Consider the following 20,518-nt stretch of genomic DNA (forward strand, 5'->3'; position numbering starts at 1 on the left):
GAAAAATGAGCATCAAATAGTGACGAGAATCGCAGCTAATACCAAGGAACATTTTAAGCATAATTATACACCAAGAGACTGACAGTGGGGAAGTAAAGTGATGGACTGTAAAGGAACAGGAAGACTCCTTTGCAGCCATTGTTTCTGCACCTGTCTTTTAAAAGGGAAGAGGGCAGCTGTTTCTTCCCCTGAAGACGTGATGTGCAGCTATGAATGAAGACTGAATGAACAGGAGGAGCTGAAACCTGCAATTAACTGGATTGCTCTTGATAAAGCAGATCAGTCCAGGAAGGAAAACAAGTTTTCATCCAAAGGCAGTCCACATAAGGGAAGAGGGATGGTCAGATAGTCTTTTTAAAAATTATTTCTTAGGGTGGCAGGTTAGTATGGAAACATCTTCACAAATACAGTCACAGTCATAATGTATTTTTTCCCATCCAGGTAAAGCTCTTTAAAAGATTGAGAGGTTGTATCAGATGTCACCTTTGACTGATGCCAATGGCTGTCCAATATGATAACAGCAGGAAGAAGTGCTTGTTGTTGCTGCTGCTGTTGTTGTGTGCCTTCAAGTCATTTCTGACTTATGGCAAGTTTCTTTGGGGAGATTTGCTTTTGCCATTTTCTGAGGCTGAGAGTGTATGACTTGCCCAAGAGTACCCAGTGGGTTTGAATAGCTGAGCCAGAATTCAGACCCTGATCTCCCAGCGTCCTAGTCCAATTCTCAAACCACTACACCATTTTGGGCCTCAGGAAGAGGTGCACGGCTATGGAATTCATCATCTGAACATGTAGTGCTAACCAAGAGTGAAGCCAAAACATCCAGTAATTTCAAAAGGGAAGCCAATGAAATCATGGAAGATAAGGCTGTGAACAGGACCTATATACCCTAAAGGCATAGGAATATCATATTTAAGGCCATCTTGGAAGCTAAGCAGCATTAGCCCTGGTTAGCACTCAGATAGGAGGCCACCAACAATGCTTCTCGTGGCCCATTGGCCCAGTGAGAAGGCTTTGCTGGCCTCTCATTGGAGAGACCAGAAGATTTAAATAAAAACAGTGTGCTTTGCACGGCCATTAGACAGGGAGGAGGTGGGGCTAAGCCTATTTAAGGTTCTTCTGCCCTTGCCTCCCTGTCAGTTCAAAAGAGCTGGCCCACCCTCCCACCTCAACGACAGTGTAAGATTCATTTTGGTTGCTTTGGAGCTGGGTAGGAATTTTTGCCCTTGTTTTCCCAAGGGTTTTTTGCCTACCCTATACTGCTGGATGAGGAATTGGACGATTGGCTTGGGGTGTGGCCATAAATAGGCCTCATGCATAGTTCGGTGAGCACCTCGGCACCTTCCTAAAGGGTGAAGGTGGGTCTCTGGAATGGAGGTTTATGTCTTGAGGCTAAACACGAAGGGAAAGAGACTTGCCTAGGGGCGGGCTTGAGATTCAAACCCTCACTTAAGTCTTGAGAGTTAAGTGGGGAAGTCTTGGGTTGGCCTTCCAGATGAGGGCCAGCCAGGGGCAACCCAAATTATGGATTGCCCTTGGGGCTCAGGTGTTTTTGCCCTTTTTGGAAGCTGGGGAATTGGTCTTGGAGCAGACCATCTGCCAGCTGTTCCTACACAAAGTTCTCCTCCCTGGGCTTGCAGTTCTCAAGAAATAAAGTTGAATAGGTTGAATTTTAATAAAGTTGCCCATTTTATAACACAGTTCTCTGTGTCTGGTCTCGTTATTTAATGAGTTGGTCATCAAATACTGTGTGCCATATTTCAGGGGAAAGAACTGGCAAAACCACCACACCTAAAAAACACCCTATGAAATTCATGGGGTTGCCCCAAGTTGACAGGTGATATGCACAAGGTCGTGAACAGTTAATAGTCATCATGGATATTAGTTTCCCCCAGGTAACAAGGCTCTGAAAAACTGTTGTTGAGAAACAGCAGCATCTATTCCCACATGTCATTTCCCTTAACATATGCATTTTGTATGCAACTTTCCCCTAATATGTGCTTTTTTTTTGGTACACAATATGGAGAAATACACAATCCAAAAAAAAATTAAATCTTTTTTGGCTTAAATATGCAGGCCCAATGAAATTCTTGTTGGCATGAAACATAAATACACAGATGGAGTGCTTGAAAGAAAAACTTTACTTATGAACACAACAATTAGAACAGGAAAAAAAAATGATGTCCATCAGCTCAGTGGTAAACACAAAGTGGTACAACTGATCAGCTTATGGGATCTCCAGGTAACCCTGGAAACTACCTGCTAACCTATAATACATACAAGCACACAACTTCCCTAACTGTGGTAACTCTCGCAATTCTAGAATCATAGAAACGTAGAGTTGGAAGAGACCACAAGGGCCACCCAGTCCAACCCCATTCTGCCATGCAGGAAATCTCCGTCAAAGCATACCTGAGAGATGGCCATCCAGCCTCTGCTTAAAGACCTCCAAAGAAGGAGACTCCACTACACTCCGAGGAAGGAGTTTGTTCCACTGTCAAACAGCCCTTTACTGTCAGGAAGTTCCTCCTAATGTTGAGATGGAATCTCTTTTCCTGCAGCTTGCATCCAATTCTCCTCATATACCATAGGCCTGATCCATCAGGGCTTTTCTTATGTCACCCAGACCTTTCCCCCATCTTGTCTTGTCTTTTACAAATTATTTCCTTATTAGAAAATAGATGAATGGATAAATGTTCATGCAATATATAGAAAAGTCCATCTGCCTAGCTGGGGAATGAGGAAAAGCAAAGACTGACAACTATACCAGCACTCAATTTGCTGATCAGTACCTCTCCTATGAAAAAAGCATCTCTTGTAAGCTACCAGTCTGGGAGAAAGCCAAGTTTATTCACTATGACTCAGGAACCTGTAATGCATTCTGTTTTATACTGGGTCAAATTCATTACTATTCTCTTGCAAAGGTGACTGCAGAAAGGGAGAGTATTGTAGGTCTTAAGAAGGGGTGTAGGAGAAAGAATTCTAGTGACAAGGAGAATTACCAAGAATTGGATGAGGTCAACTTATATATAAGTGAATGGCCAAAGCTTTGAACATGGGAGAGGCTAATAGATGTATTGAGAAGGTATGCCTTCATTTAGGCATTTCTTACTTATTTGGAGTGTTTATACCATGGTCATTAAGAAGAGCTCACCAGGCACTTTATGATCCATTTTAAATATAAAGCAAACAAGGCAAGAGTAACTAGAATCCTTACTGCAAAAATAATCTAGTGTGACAACACTTTAATTGCCATGACTCAATGCTATGGAATTCTGGGAACTGTAGCTTCCCATGGCACCAGAGCTCTCTGATAGAGAAAGTAAACATCTCATATAACTACAATTCCTAGAATTCTATAGCATTGAGCCATGGCAGTTAAAGTGATGTCAAATTGGATTATTTCCAGTGTGTGGACAACCTCCAAGTTTATCAAAGTTCTAGAAACCAAGTCATATGAGGATTGACTTAGAGCAGTGGTTCCCAGCATCTGGATTTCCAGATGGCTGGGACTTCAGCTCCCCTAATTCCTGACTGGCCAAGTTAGCTGGGGCATCTGGAAGCTGAAGTCCCAAACAAATGGAGGACCAAAGGTTGGGAACCAATGACTTAGAGAGTTAGGAACGTTTAGCCTGGAGAACAGAAGATTGAGGTGACATGAAGAAAAAAACTTTAAATATATGAAGGGACATCATGTAGAAGATAGTTCCACTTGTTTTCTGTTGTTCCAAAGACTAAAAGAAGAACAAAGGAACTTTTAAGAGATTCCACCTAAACATTAGGAAGAATTCCTTTACTGTAAGAACTATTAGACAGTAGAATAGACTGCCTCAGAAGGAGCTGGACTCTCCTTGTTTGGAGGCCTTTAAACAGAGGTTGGATGGCCATCTCTCATTAATGCTTTCGTGCATGACAAGGTAAAAGACTAGGTGACATTTGTAGCCCCTTCTGACTCTAAGATTCTATGATTCTATCTGGTTGTCAGAATTGTTTTTCAGGAGGACAAAAGGACTGTCATTACAAACTTATCGAAAATCAGCTGAGTTCACATTTACTAAACTGTGATCCATGTCTGTGATGAATGCCTGGAAAATGACTCATTGGCTGTGAATCGAATTCTCCTGGCTAACAAAAGAAAAGTATGGCCAATTGTGCACTTTGGTGCTCATGGGAACTGCCCACATCTTAGAATTCATTGAGGCTGTAACTGTCTATGTTGGCAAAAGGATAAATGTCAAATCCATTGATCATTTGTATTGTCTTGATACAAACAAACACACAAAAACAAAACATTTGGCAAGCTTCGAGGAAGCAATAGATGATAGAAACTCTGATGGCCCCTTTAATGTATCTCTCCAAGGTTTAAAATACACTTATTCAATCAAATTACTTTAGGGAATGGCACTTCCCATCAAGATGACAGATGAGTCCCAAACATTTGTACAGAAAGGCACACAGAAAGAGCAAATAAAAATAGGGACGTGCCAGATTCTTTGCCTATTGTTTTAAAGTGAGAAAAGGGGACATTCAGTAGCAAATATTTTAAACAGATAGACTTTGCTTATTCTTTTTATGAATGACTGATACCTGCTCTTTTGCTGCTCCTCTTCCAGACCAACCACTTACATGTCATTAAAAAAAATGAGCACACACTAGAAAGTTTATCCTGGCATAGGATTGCCAGGTTGCATAATGAATGGGACTACTGTATCTTTAATTATTAATAGATATTGAATCAGAAAGAGGTATAATAAAATACTATATGTATCCTCCCTTTGTTGTTGTTGTGTGCCTTCAAACCCTGAGGCGAACCTATCATGGGGTTTTCTTGGCAAGATTTGTTCAAAGGAGGTTTGCCATTGCCTTCCCCTGAGGCTGAGAGCATGTGACTTGCCCAAGTTACCCCTCTCAACCCACAAGTTATCTGCTGCAGCCTGCCATCCCATATGGAGAGTGGGAGGAAGAAGTGTCCAGCTCTGCTATTGTAGTTGTGCATCTTTAAGAGGCAAGGCTGAAAGACTTCAGTGCTAGTGTGTGAGTCAACAGTGTGATGCGGCAGCTAAAAAAGTCAATGTGAACCAAGGCTGCATCAATAGAAGTACAGTGTCTAGAGCAAGGGATGTAATAGCATCCAATTCTGAACACCACAATTCAAAAGGGATGCTGAGAAGCCGGATGGAGCGTGTCTAAAAAGGGCAACAAAAATGGTGAAAGATCTGGAAACTATGCCCTGTGAGGAGAGGCTTAGAGAGTTGAGTATGTTTAACTTGGAGAAGAGGAGGTTAAGAGGTGATATGATAACCCTGTTTAAATATTTGAGGTGGGGGGTCACATTGAGGATGAAACAAGCTTGTTTTCTGCTGCTCCTGAGAATAGGACCTGGAGCAATGGATTCAAACTATAGGAAAGGAGATGCCACCTCAACATTAGGAGGAACTTCTCTGACAATGGCTTATTATCTTACCACTATGAAACATTATTTTATGCAGTAGAAAACTTGATCAGCCATGTCTTAATACTTTCTAACATTAACAATCCAAAGTTATTAGGCTTTGATATGATTTACATCTTTCAATAAAACACCAGTTTTTTACTGCTTATTATTCCTATTAAATCTGAATCTATGTGGCCTATAAATAATAAGGCATACTCTCTTAATAAAAGTGCTCTCAGAGATGTTTTGGTTGAACTTATGTTAATTGAAGGATTTGTTTCTAAATGGCATTTCTTGCACTATAAAATAAAGTAATTAAAAAGAAGCAACTGATGCTGCATACTGGTCTAACAATGAACAACTACCAATAAACTGTGAAAATAAAAATGTCCAAACAGTCATTGTTGTTTCAGTAAGTGGGTTGGAAAATAGCAATAATAGCCAGACTTTTAAAAATATATGAATAATCATTTTTTGAGAAAAAACAGGAAGTTATATTTTAAGTCATTTGGTTTAAACTAAGGTTTAAATCATCCAAACTTACTCTATGCCATAATTCCTTCCTGGTTCTGTACTAGTATGACATATGTCCAACATCACTATATCAAATCAAGACCAGGAGGGAGGGGAGAAATGGATTTTCCTCATTCAAATGGAGAAGAGCTTCTGAATAAAAGAAAAGATCACATAATATCTGTAAGAGGTTTATCTAGCCCTATTTGGTATCCAGTGAAGTTCCAGGAAGACTATTCCAGAATGGCCTTCAAAACAATAAAACAGAATAAAACTTCACAATAAAACAAGCTACAACAATTGCAATATCAGAAGTGCACAATCCAATATACCAGGAGCAATAATATTACAATATGTAGCCTTTGAATTTACTGGAAAATGTGTTAGAATTTTTTTTAGAAAAGACTTGCAATTTTCCCAAGACTTTAACACTGAAATGCAATAATGTCTTTCATTGCCTAAGAGGTATGCTCCTGAGGCATTCTTCCATCCCATACTTCATCCCATTTCTCAATTCTACACTAGAACCATCTAGTGCTGTAATTCACCAGATGAGAGATCCAAGGATTCCACAAGCTGGAACAGTAAAAAATGACATTAAACTGGTATTATTCTGCAGTGTAGAAACACTTTAAGAGAAATAGGGACACCTATGAGACAGAATGGGAGCTGGTGTAGTATAATGGTCTGAGTGTTGGACTATGACTCTGGAAACCAGGGTTCAAATCCCGGCACATCTGTGTAAACCTACTGGGGTGACTTTGAGCAAGTCATATTCTCTTAGCCTCTGACAATGGTAATGGCAAAACCCCTCTGAAGAAACTTGCAAAGAAAACCCCATTATAGGTTTACTTTAGGGTCACCATGAGTCAGAAACAACCTGAAGGCACACAGCAATAGAGGCAGAAGACAGCTGCAACGTTTTGAAATGCATTTCCTAGCAAATGATTTTATTCTTATGGAGCAACATGGCTCCAAAACGTATGCCATTTAAGTTTACTTTGGCATTTTTCATTGGAAAATATGGATCCCCCTTGCCTCTCTCTTTTTTTTTTACAAGCTCTCAGACAAAATGGCTAAACAGTTTAACTATCTTGCCTCCATTGTAGAACACCTGCAGTTTTTGACAAGTGCTAGCATGTTGAAATTCCTTTCAGCTTCTGTACACTGTGGAATCTGTACAACTATGTACACTTTACTGGAAATGAGCTGCAGTTGTAAATCTTGTAAATATCATTTGATAGTATAAGTGGAGATAGTTTGTATTGTTTTATATTGTTTTCAAAAGACAGTCCTGAAGGGTTTTCTCAGATGCAACACTTCATAAAGAAGCTTGTTGGAAAGATCTGCAGGATACTTATGAAATAGACATTTAGACGTTTCTTAAGGTTCCCTAGACTCTAGTGTTATATATTTTGGGATACTCAGAATGTACAACAAATGATATTCATTACTTTGAATTTGTATTCTAATGGGCAGATGGATTGTCCAAAGCTGTACTAAAAATGTGAATATGAATGAACTTACTCAGGGCCCTCCAAATCCTCCCTGGACAAACAGTGGCATTTGCTCCCCCTGTTCTTATGATGTGATGCTTTGCCATGTCCTTTCTTCTTATCTCTGCAAAAGGAACTCTGGGATTCGTAGTTCTTTACATGAACATCAAACAGCTAGGAACAAATTGATCAGTCTCTCAGCAGAGCCAACTGGCTGACTTCCACATCAGTAAGGTGGTAAATCTGCTTTGAATGTTAAGTGTTAAAGGCGCTATCCAAGGTGCTAAATTTCATCCCCCAAACAGGTTTAAAACCTTTGATAACTCCAGGACATATCCTGTTATAAAAAGGCTCCTTCTGGATCTAAAATGCCTACTGGGGCATGGTGAAAATGTCCTTAAATCTCCTAGAAGGCATTTAGGGGCATTTTTATTTTTAATTTCTTTTTTTTAAAAAATATTTTTTGCAGACAGGTGCCTTCCGATAGTTTCCCAGGCCTGCCTTAATTGAACACATGTGTATTATAGAAATACATGTGTATTATAGAAAGATACTATTTTAAAAGCATTTAGTTACAGTCATGGTTCAGGAGTACAAATGTAGTTAATTACTGCTAAATATGTAATTTCATAAAGTAACAGCTTCCACCTTTATAAACAGTAACTAAATTACTGCTCCTTTTGGCTATCAAAGTAAATGCTACAGGCTCTTGCCTGTATAAGACCATAATACAAAACATACTGTCCTCACATCTATCTTGCCAAGACCTCAACACCCGCAAGATAGCAAGAGGCACAACATTAGTCAGCATTTGAACCATGACAACTTTATATTCTTCCAGCCCCATTTAGTGAGACCGCAGTCTGGAACTATGAAAGTAATTTCAAAGTTTCACAAAAGGAGTGCTGTTAGCCCTTGTCAAGTTAAATTTGTAATGTACCATCATTATCTCTTTTTTAAAAACAGGAAAAAAAGATGTAAGTAGAATCTTTGGTTACATCAAATGGGTAATTAGGAACAGTATAGGGACAGCATTTTTCCATGTACCGGGTAAACAGGGTCAATCATAAAAAAGACTATGTTTATATGATGCTACTTCATAAGCGTGCTCAGTGCTGTTATTCTGATTTACATCAGCCAAGCTTTGGGTCCCAATTTCTTTTTAAATTTAGGAACCAAGTATATTTTAAATTATGCCAGCATCTCAATGCAAGGGGTGATGTGCAATTTGTAATGAATCAGTCTTACAGTCTGAGGTCTATTTTTTTAATATCACACACACATATATAGTTAAGTTGATAACTCATTCCCTTGACAGGTTTATTGCTGAAAGAATCTCTAGCAGTTTGCATCATAAAACACTTTTTCTCCCTTGGAAACTCTAAGGAAACCAATATATGACTATTTGAGCCATTTCTATGACTGCATTAATGCACAATGATTTATACATATACGTTCTGATTCGACTCATCCTTATTTAGAGTAAAACCAAGCAAATTGGGGAAATTAATAATGCTTTTAAAACATATGCCTGGACAATATCCAGGACTCACTTTTCCTTTACCATATTTCATCATCACATTTCAGAATAATGGTTTGGGAATGGTCTATTTTGCATAAAAATCCTTCCACTTTTCTTTCCCTTTGAGAGGCATGCATGCCTGGAAGAAAATGCTTTTTATGTTGCAAAGAAGTCAGGGTGCCCACAAAAATGCAGAGATTTAATCCTGTACAATGTATAGAACAAGATCCCATAAATCATCCTTCCATTAATCTAAAGGGATTTATGGGTCTGTCCTATGATGTTTCCTTTAAATTACACATAGCTTATGTTATATACCAAGAAAACTCTGTGATTCATTCGCCTTAGGGTCTCCAAAAGCCCAAAATTACACACAATAAGAAGCTTATTTTATGCTGGTACAGGTGAGTACTGAGAGCTTTTGTACTGCTTCTGGGCCTGCCAAAAACTGCTCAGATTTCCCCCAAGGTCCATCACAAATACAGGGCATTGCCGAAATATCTGGGGGGAAATCTGCAGATATATGCTCCATGGTTTTACCTAGGCACACTCAGAATATGCAGTGACATCTACTGGCTTCATATCAATGGAACACTAAATCCATTCTAGCTTACATCTTGATTTTGAGAGGAAATGCATGGCAGGGAGCAGGATAAAGTGGCCCTTGTGGTCCTTTCCAGTTCTAAGATTATTTTATCTAAAGTGCTGAATTTATTTGGGGGATAAGATTCAGAACCTTGGATAGCTTCTTTAAAATTTCAGGTGAAAACTTAGAACAAGTTCATCATCCAACTGTTATGGAAGCCATCAGCTTCCACCAAGAATATGACAGTGAAGTTTCAGAGCCTTTATCATCTCAGTCTGCTCCTTCTGGTTCTGAACTGTAGGATAATATTTATACATTGTTGCTGGAGAATCTGATGCACTATTGGTACATGTTAAAAATGAATTTTACATAAGCAGTTGTCTTGTTTTTGTTGTGACCAGCTTCTCCCTTTTGAAATAAGGTGTTTTGAATCTATAGTTATATAAGTTTTCTTATTTGCAATTTTCCAAATTGCATGATGCAATTCACCAATCAATAAAACACAAATATTAGTACAATGGTTCCAAACCTTGGTCCTCCAGACATTTTGGCCTTCAGTTTGTGTTATACCTGACCATTTGAGATTTCTGGGAGTTGAAGTACTAAACATCTGAAGGATCAAAGTTTGGAAACATTGTGTTAGGCTAAAGTACACATAAAAATCTTTGGAGAAATAACATATGAGATTGGATTATACTAGAGGATATTGCTTACAATATCAATCAATCTTTATTGCTTTCGGCCAATGGCCATTGCAAAAACCAAAGAAATAAAACAACACACATAAAATTTCCATAAAACCAATATACAGTGAATAGTATCAAACAACAGAAGTTAAATATTAGCAATTGTGGGTAACTTATATGACATAAATATGTTAAAATTCACAGTTGAACCCTTTTAGATCAAATTATCCCCATTACAAGGAACAGCTATCTCTGCTATGTATTTCTTCCTGGTCTTTTTAGCAGCAAGGGTGAACAAAGCTACATGCCAGGTAACATATTTATCTGTGCCCATAAGGAGGTTAAGTACTTTTTCTTGAGAGTTCGAAAAGATTTTATTATTGATTAAGGGTAAAATAAAATGCTCCCTAGTATCTTTATATAAAGGGCAACAGGTTAAACAATGTATCAAGTCCTCTGAATGGGGGCAGCCAACAATACATCTCTCTTCATTTTTCAGAACTTTTTTAAGCCTCCCATCTCTTTCAGCTGAATAAAACATATTAAGCTTTCTGTGAAAGCTTGACGCAACTGGGCAAAAGTCAAATTGTCAAAATAATCCAGGGGATTACTAGGGGAAATTGCTTACAATAATGGTCAACATTAGGCAAAATTATATGCAGAATTGGGTATATTGGAAAAATGCATACAGGAACTGTTATTTTTAAAACCAGCATGGCAATTTGCCACATTATGCAGAAAAAGAATAAAAAAAGATGGAAAAGTGAAAAACTGAGTGAAACTGTCCATTTAGTCATCTCTGATGCCAAATAGGATAGTATAGAATTACAACGTTAAATGCTCACTTCAAGATGCAACCCTATGTTACAGTTACTTAGGATTAAGTTCCAATAAACCTAGTAGGTCTTCCACTCAATGTCAATGAGACTCACACACTACTTCATTTTAACTTGTTCCCCACACTAATGCCCCATGGATGTAGCCAATCTACTGAAAATAATGCCATATCTGCTTCTCCACATGTTGATTCACCAAAATCCAATATGGGACAATTATCTCCCCATATGGCATGTGTATCACAATAGCAAAGCACAATAGGTGTGTTGGGACAATTTTTGTCCAAGCCATCTGTGTGTGTGTGTGTGTGTGTGTGTGTGTTTAAAAATATATTAAGTCACTAAAACTTGGAGACTTTAGCCTAAATCTTGTTGGTATCTCTAATTAAAGCAGAGCCATCGGATCAGTTGGATTTGTCTATGTATAGACTTACCAGAATGCCAGTGTCATGGACAGGTTTGAATGTTGGACCAGAAAACCAGGTTTCTAATGCTTTCTCAGCCATGAAAAAATTCTGGGTGACCATTGGCAAGCCACACATTCTCAGCCTCAGAGGAAGGCAATGGCAAGTATCCTTTGAGTAAATCCTGCCAAGAAAACCCAAAGATAGGGTTGCATTAGGGTAGCCATAAGTCAGAAATTACTCGAAGGCATCAACCACAAGAGGATTCACCATTCTACTATTGATACAGTGACTCTACTGAATCTACTATTGGGACTAATCAACTGGATTCCAGCCATTGTTTACAGTTCTTCAGATTAAAATATAACAGAATGCCTTGGCTGTAGGTTTGTTTTGTCTGATTTCCATGGTAAAATGTGAATCGTTGGAAGTGCAAAGATTTCTGTCCTAAAACCCTTCCATACAACACAGCTATAGGACTATGATTCCAGTTGAACTGACATAACAACATTCTATGGAATTCTGGGATTTGTAGTCTGGTGAGGCACTACCACTCTTTGGCTCTGAATTCTAAATAATTCTTCTGAAACTGCAAACCCCAGATTTCCATAGGATTGAACTAGAATGGTTGAAATAGAATCACAGTGTTGCAATTTTAGGCTGCATCAATAAAAGTATAGTGTCTAGATCAAGAGAAGTAATAGTGCCACTGTATTCTGCTCTGGTCAAGCCCCACCTAGAATATTGTGTCCAGTTCTGGGCGCCACAATTCAGAAAGGACATTGAGAAACTGGAGCGTGTCCAAAGGAGGGCAACAAAAATGGCGAAGGGTCTGGAAACCATGTCCTATGAGGAACGACTTAGGGAGCTGGGGATGTTTAGCCTGGAGAAAAGAAGGTCAAGAGGTGATATGATAGCGCTATTTAAATATTTGAAGGGATGTCATATTGAGGAGGGAACAAGCTTGTTTTCTTCTGCTCCAGAGAACAGGACCCGGAGCAATGGATGCAAGCTACAGGAAAAGAGATTCCACCTGAACATTAGGAGGAACTTCCTGACAGTAAGGGCTGTTCGACAGTGGAATGCACTCCCTCGGAGGGTGATAGAGTCTCCTTCCTTGGAGGTCTTTAAACAGAGGCTGGATGGCCATCTGTCAGGGATGTTTGATTTGGATTTCCTGCATGGCAGGGGGTTGGACTGGATGGCCCTAGTGGTTTCTTCCAACTCTATGGTTCTATGATTCTATGATTCTAACTGTGTAGTGTGAAAGGGCCCCTGTTGTATGAGGGTTAACACAAGTTAGTCCTATAATTATTATTATTATTAACCTTTATTTATGAAGCGCTGTAAATTTACACAGCGCTGTACATGCAATTTTTTTAGTTAGACGGTTCCCTGCCCTCAGGCTTACAATCTAAAAAGACATGACACAGAAGGAGAAGGGAGTGGTGACGGGAAAGGGTAAGAGGTCCAGCAGTTCCTCTCAACCTCCGAGGCCTGGACCAAGGCAGATGGACAGGAGGGAGGGCTTGGCTTCAAAATGGAAGGTTAATCATTATCCAGGGAAAATACATACTCACAAGTAGGATAATACATATACAGTACATAGCAATACAGGAAATGGATCAATAAACAGTCAACAACAGAACATCAGATAGTAAGCGACAATTATGCGATGTCTGGGAAGGCTTCTCTGAACAGGATGGTTTTCAACTCTGTTTTGAAGCTGGTTAAAGAAGTGATGACTCTTGCTTGTGGAGGAAGAAGGTTCCAGGAGTGAGGGGCAGCAAGTGAAAAGGGGCGAATCCGAGATGGGGCAGAGGAAATCCTGGGCTGAGACAGGAACCCTTGACTACCAGAACGGAGGGCCCGAGTGGGAAGGTGAGGAGAAAGAAGGTCTGATAAGTAAGGAGGGGCCAGTCCATGGAGGGCTTTGAATGTCGACAGCAGGAGCTTATACTGAATGCGGAAAGGGAGAGGGAGCCAGTGAAGGGATGCCAACACAGGAGAGATGTGGTCAGAGCGGTGGGTGGAAGTGATAATGCGTGCAGCTGAATGCTGGGCAGAGATTAAAGGACGGAGGTGAGAAAGAGGAAGTCCAGCCAGGAGGACATTACAGTAATCAAGTCGTGAGATCACTAGGGCATGGACCACGATCTTGGCAGTAGAGGCGGAGAGATAAGATCGGATTTTGGCAATATTGTACAAAAAGAATCTACAAGCCTTGGCTGTGGTCTGGATCTGAGGGATACACGACAGAGAAGAGTCAAAGATAAAGCCAAGACTGCGGGCTTGCTGGACTGGTTGAATGGAAATGTTGTCCACAGAGACAGAAAAGGAGTGTTGAAGGTTGGGCTTAGGAGGAAAGACAAGAAGCTCCGTCTTGGACATGTTGAGCTTCAAACGCCGATGGCGCATCCACTGTGAGACAGCTGTAAGGCAAGACGAGACAGTGTGTAGAGAGAAAACAGAAGGGGACCCAGAACAGAGCCCTGGGGAACTCCAACAGATAAGGGAACAGGAGAAGAAGTCAGACCCCCTGCAACTACCGTAAAAGATCTGCCAGACAAGTAAGATCTAAACCAGTCGAGAACAGAATCTGAGAACCCAAGGTCAGAGAGTATGTCAATTAGGAGACAGTGATCAACAGTGTCGAAGGCTGCAGACAAATCGAGAAGAATGAGAACAGAGTAAAGGCCATTAGCCTTGGCCTGTAAAAGGTCATTCGAGATCTTTGTGAGAGCTGTCTCTGTGGAATGCCTTGGGCGGAAACCAGACTGATAGGGATCAAGGATGGAGTTGGTTTCGAGAAACTTGAGACAGCGCGAATAAACAACCCGTTCCAAAACCTTAGAAAGAAAGGGGAGAAGAGAAATCGGACGATAGCTAGACAAAGAGGAGGGGTCAAGAGAAGGTTTTTTCAGAATTGGGGAAATGAGAGCATGTTTGAAGTCCGAAGGGAAGGAGCCTGTAGAGAGAGAGAGATTGAAGATATGGAGAAGTGAGGGCAGAAAGGAGGGAGCTATAGAGATTAGAAGACGAGTAGGAATAGGATCAAGAGGACAGGTAGCAGGTTTGGAAGAGTTCAGAAGTGTAGAGAGTTCATCCAAGGAGGCAGGAGGAAAGACAGAAAATTTGTTAGGCGAAGGCGATAGAAGATTAGATTTGTTAGGCGAAGGCGATAGAAGATTAAGAGCAGAAGAAGAATCAGGAGGGACTATCTCAGAGCGAATAGTGGTAATCTTAGAGATGAAATAGTTAGCAAAGTCATTAGGAGAGAAAGATGAAGAGACAGGAGGAGAGGGAGGTTTAAGCAAAGAGTTGAAGGTGGAGAACAAACGCTGCGGGCACCTCTCATTGGCAGAGATCAATGATTTGTAATAATTCTGTTTAGCCATAGATAGGGCGCGTGAGAAGGACGAAAGAACAAATTTGAAATGGATAAAATCAGCCCACTCTTTGGACTTTCTCCAAAGACGTTCGGCCGCTCTAGAGCAGGACCGGAGAAACTTAATGTTGGGGGTAAGCCAGGGCTGAGGTCTAATCTTGAAGGAAGAAGTGCGAACAGAGACAGGGGCAAGATGGTCAAGAGTCGAGGAAAGAGTGGAGTTAAATAAAGACATTGCTGAATCAGCAGAATCCCCGAGATTTAGGGAAGAGAGAGATGAATCCAGGGTCAGACCAAGATGGTTAGAGTCAACAGATTGAAGATCACAAAAAAGGCGTTGAATAGTATGGCGAGGAGGAGGAGTATAAGTGAGAGCAAAGGAGATTAAATGATGGTCAGATAGTGGAAAGTCAAGTGCCAGGTAGTCAGAAATGGCGCAGTTTGCAGCAAGAACTAGGTCAAGACAGTGACCAAGAGAATGAGTTGAAGAGTTGGAGTGTGGTTGGAGGCCAAAAGAAGCTAGCAGAGAGTTAAAGCGAGATGTTGTAGGGTTATTGGAATCGTCAACGTGGATATTAAAGTCACCTAGGATCAAAGTGGGGACTGAATCTGAAAGGAAGAATGTCAGCCATGATTCAAAGTCAGATAGGAACTGGGTGGCAGAACCAGGAGGGCGATAGATGACTGCAACCCGGAGCTGTAGAGGAGAAAAGAGTCTAATAGGATGAAACTCAAAGGAAGAGAAACGATAGCTGGGGGGAAAAGATAGAACTTGAAACTGGCAGGAGTTAGATAGCAAGATACCAACCCCTCCTCCTCGACCCTCAGGACGGCTTGTGTGGGTGAAGGAGAGACCGCCAAAAGAAAGGGCAGCGGAGGTTGCAGTATCATGGGCTGGGAGCCAGGTTTCTGTGAGAGCAAGGAGGTTAAAGGATTTAGAGAGAAAGAGGTCATGAATTGCTGTTGCTTTAGGGGCAGCAGAGCGGCAATTCCAGAGGGAACAGAGGAAGGGAAGCAGGGAGACGGGGAGAGGCCGAATGGGGATCAGGTTAGGAGAAATGTGGCGAGCCATGGGAAGGATGGGGTTCACAGAGAAAAGAAAGAGGTGAAGCTGGGTTTACAATTAAAGGTCAACAACAACAGCAATAACAATAATGACAAAAACAATAATAATATTGCCAGCTCAGTCCTTCTGGGGACGAGTCCGATGCAGGCAGGAAGTTCTTCCAGGGAGCACAGGTTATACTTGTCCTTCTTCCTGTGGAGAATTCTGGGACCAGCAGGAGAGTGAGATGGAGCCAGGTGCCTTCTGGGAAGGGTAGAGTTCCTTTGTGTAGGGCAGATGGGAAGCCCTACCTCCTGCTTTCCCTCAGAGGCAGAGATGGAGATGGAACTAAAGAGTGACAGAGATACACTGAGGATTGCTGAAAAACTGGGGAGAACAATTAATTTCTTACCTATTGAAAATCAACTGCCTTTCCATCATAAAACAGAATTTAATGAGCACCACGTCTCCAGCACAGAGAGGGGGGAGGTTATGGTTTTTTCCCCCCCTTCCAGCTTGATTGATTTGTAAAGAAAAAAAAATGTGAATATGATGTTCAGTAACCTTGATAGCTGAAAAAAGTGGATTATACATCTAAATGTGGAGGTCTCTTGTGCACCCTTGAAATGTAGATATGAAATCAATTCCCCATCTGCTAAGAGTGCACATAGTAAGCACATATCTACGCTGCTCTTGTACAAAAGCTTTTCCCATAATTAACATTTTAAATTCTAATTTTCTTTCTGTGATATGTCTGCCTCCCTTTGTTTTTGAACCTTTTCCGCAAGCCTTACTAAAGAAAGACCTTCAGCTAGCTGATCTTAAATGGCAATATTCACCCTTGAAAAGATCAGTTCTTAGACACCTTTCCAACAATAGGTCCCAGAAGGCAATACACAATTTTTTAAAAAATGTGCAAGATAGTATAATCATAGCTAAGAAAACAGCTGTTCAAAGCTTCTTCCATAGACAGCAAACCCCAGCAAAAGTCTTTTCAACTGACAATCCTTCAGCTAGCCAGAAAAAAAATTTATAATGAAGGAGGCAGTTCCATGTCTTGGGGAAGTTATATTAAAAAGAGGGTGTCATGACAGGTAAAACCCTGCTCTGCTGTCTGTCAAACAAAACTATGGCAAGTGAATAAGACAATATGAAAAATGGGACCCATCAAGGATCAAGATGGAGACCAATTTGGATAAGTTTCTTAAACCTAAAACCATCTCTATGGGTCTTAAACTTTGCCCAGCAGTATTCGATGAGGCAGAAGGCACAGACTGGAGAAAGTGTTCATGGAGGCATGTAGAAACCAAGAGTGAACTGGTAAGAACCAACCTCTTGAACTGGGTCCAAAAGAAAATTGGTTGCCTAATGCAGTTATAATGTGTGCAGGGATGCAACTTCCGTTGCTCAGTTTCACATAAGAAATGCCTTGCTAGTTCAGGCCAAGACACATTTGAAGCAGAAGCTTGTATCTAACAATGGCAACCTATTTCCCTCTGAAATTTCACAAGTACAATTCAAAAGGGATAACTATTTTCTTGCAGTTATGATCGAGAATCATGGATTTCTATATTTTGATCCAACATCAGGTAAATATTTTATTTAGGTATTCACTGGTTTGCTGTTGAAGAAGTCCAGGAAGGTGACATCTCGGGATGAAAATTCAAGAATATTTTTTTTTAAATGATTTTAAGAAATGTTTGACTGTTGGAAAATCTTGACAAGGAGAATGCTGGACTGAAAACAATATTTTGTGTAAATTTTGCACTTTTTGTTTTGGTACAGAAAAAATAAAATACATGTAGAGAATAAGTCCCAGGATGCAAATAGTCTTGGGGAAATGTGCAGTTTTCAAAGATTTTCTTGCAGTGCGAAGAAAATTGATAAATTTACTTATTGTTAGTGATCACTTCCTTTCCATGACAACTAAACAAATTGCCATCAATGCATCTTTGCACATTTTCTTTCTTAATAGCACATAATTTCTCCATTTTGTGTGCATTCACATTTTCAGTCTGTATCATGTCTTACTGTCATCTTTTTTTCCCTTTAAGAGAATCATAGAATCATAGAGTTGGAAGAGGGCCATCCTGTCCAACCCCCTGCCATGCAGGAACCCTCAATCAAAGCATCCCCGACAGATGGCCATCCAGCCTCTGTTTAAAGACCTCTGAAGAAGGAGACTCCACTACTCTCTGAGGGAATGTGTTCCACTGTTGAACAGCTGTTACTGTCAGGAAGTTCCTCCTACTGTTGAGCTGGAATCTCTTTTCCTGTAGCTTGCACCCATTGTCCATGTTCTAGTCTCTGGAGCAGCAGAAAATAGGCTTGCTCTATCCTCAATGTGACAGGGCTATCATATCACCTCTTAACCATCTCTTCCCCAGGCTAAACATACTCAGCTCTCTTTCCTCAGAAGGCTTGGTTTCCAGGCCGATCACCATTTTGGTCACCCTCCTCTGGACACGCTCCAATTTGTTAACATCCTTTTTGAATTGTGGTGCCCAGAACTGGACACAGTATTCCAAGTGAGGCCTGACCGGAGTGGAATAAAGAGGCACTATTACTTCCCTTGATCTAGACACTACACTTCTACTGATGCAGCCTAATATAGCATTGACCTTTTTAGCTGCTGCCATCACATTGTTGACTCATGTTCAACTTGTGGTCTGTTAGGACTCCTAGATCCCTTTCGCATGTAGTCTCATTAAACCAGGTGCCTCCCACCCTAAGAGTAACATATACACTGTAGAAATAATGTACTTCAACACCACATTAACTGGCATGGCTTCATCCCACAAAATCCTGTGATTTGTAGTTTTTTGAGGCACCAGCACTCTTTTGCAGAAAAGGCTAAAGAACTTTAAAAAAACTACAAATCCTTTGATTCCATAGAATCACTTAAAGTGGTGTTAAATTGCAGTATTTCTACAGTGTAGATGTGCACTTTAAAAAGCCCCCCAAATGTTTAACCTTCCCTCATGGTTGGTCTTTTCTGTCTCTGTATTTGTCCTAATGATAACAAAAATCACAACCTCCATTTGCTTCAGGTAACTATAATGTCTCTCCTATTTCTACAGGTGTGAGACATCATGAGTGTGCATAGGCTATGCAGGTAGTATTTGCGGTGATTTCAGTGTCTGAACAGTAATTAACACTTCGTTATCTGTTATAATGTTATAGTGTTTAACTGCAATTTTATGTGTTTGCTCTTCTCAGAGTTTAGGAATATACATTTTTCAGAAACCTCTGAACCCCATAGCCAGAATGATCCCACTGGCCAGACTGGCTGGAGAATTCTGAGAGTTGCAGTCAAAAAAGAACAATTCCAAAGTCTGGATAATTATGGCCCTTTCCAGAAGGGCCTTTTAGTATGTACTCTGTACGTACTAGGGTTGCTCGGGGGTGTCTGAAAGTGACATACACAGTATTCTACATAGGCGCCGCCATTAGGACGTCATGACCACGCTGCATCCAAATGGGGCAGCGCGGACATGACATCCTGGTGCCCTTTCCACAGCGCAGGAAGGAGCTCTGAAATGGAGCTCCTTCCTGGGTTTGTGGCACTGGTGTAGCCTTTAGGCCAAAATGTTTATGGCCCCAAAATGAATTGTTTTATTTGTTATGTCAGCTCCTGGGGTGCAGTCCCCCCAAATTTATGTCAAACAACAAACAGCTATGCCACCTATTACCTGATATGTTTACCTAGAGATGTCGGGGACAGTACTTAGGGATGTCCACATGCAAAGCATGTGTTCTATATGGGTTGTCGAGTTACACATCACCAGGAAAGAGGAAATGCCTGAAAACAAAGAGGGTATATGATGCCAGTGTAGTATTGTGGTTTGATTGCTGGACTAGGAATCTGAAAAGACCAGGGTTCAAGTCTCTGTTCAGCCACAAAAACCCACTGTAGGTGACCATCCAAGTCATAATCTCTTGGATTTAGAGAAAGGCAATGACAAACCTCCTCAGAATAAATCTTGCTAAGAAAATCCTATGGTAGGGTTGCCATAAGTCAGAGCCAATTTGAAGTCACACACCGACAAAAACATTTCACATGTATAGGTGCATCTTTGGGGGGGGGGGACAATTTTGTAGCATCTTAAAGGTTTATTTGAACCCAACACCTGAGTGTTATTGTCACTTTTTCTTTTTTGACAGAGGGTTAAAACGGAGTGATTTCTCTTTTAATTGTGCAGTTTTTTAAAACTAATTTTAAAATATTTTTCATTGTATGCTTCACATTGTTTCTAATGGTGCATGATGTTTTTCTTTTCACATTCAATTTTTCTTTTATTCATTTTTATTTTTTATAGTCAAGGAAGGTTTGGAGTACAGAGGAGAAGGTCACCTGGGCACAGTGCTGGAGGACATCTTCATTTTGACACTTTTCTTTTCACTACTCCCTTAAGGGGCTTGTGGGGACTTGCTCAGAGGAAGTGAGTCAGAGACTTGCCTCTGGAACTAGCTAGTAAGCAGGAGCTCTGTACATAACTATAGTCTCAGTTGATTATGCTGTTTAACAGAGTTTGGGGACAAAGGCCAGGCCCACAGGGGTTCTTTACACTGGTGTTTAACAGGGGAAGCCCACAGTCTTGGGCTTAAGAA

The 20,518-nt window shown here is 40.6% G+C and overlaps 1 protein-coding gene across 3 annotated transcripts in view; it reads right to left on the bottom strand.

Moving 5' to 3' along the window:
* Positions 1-20,518, bottom strand: part of LOC149318000 (neuroligin-1) — a 901,919-nt gene that overhangs the window by 755,049 nt on the left and 126,352 nt on the right. For 2 of the 3 annotated variants that reach the window (XM_089508824.1, XM_089508825.1), the window contains exon 2: positions 11,505-11,658. The exons of the other annotated variant lie outside the window; for it this stretch is intronic. The gene's annotated coding sequence lies outside the window, so the exon portion shown is untranslated. The remainder of the gene's footprint in view (positions 1-11,504; positions 11,659-20,518) is intronic. 3 annotated transcript variants of the gene reach the window in all.

The sequence above is a fragment of the Sceloporus occidentalis genome, unplaced genomic scaffold (genome assembly GCF_023333645.1).
Source record: "Sceloporus occidentalis isolate IW3139 unplaced genomic scaffold, rSceOcc1.0.p SCAF_2, whole genome shotgun sequence".
NCBI lineage: Eukaryota > Metazoa > Chordata > Lepidosauria > Squamata > Phrynosomatidae > Sceloporus > Sceloporus occidentalis.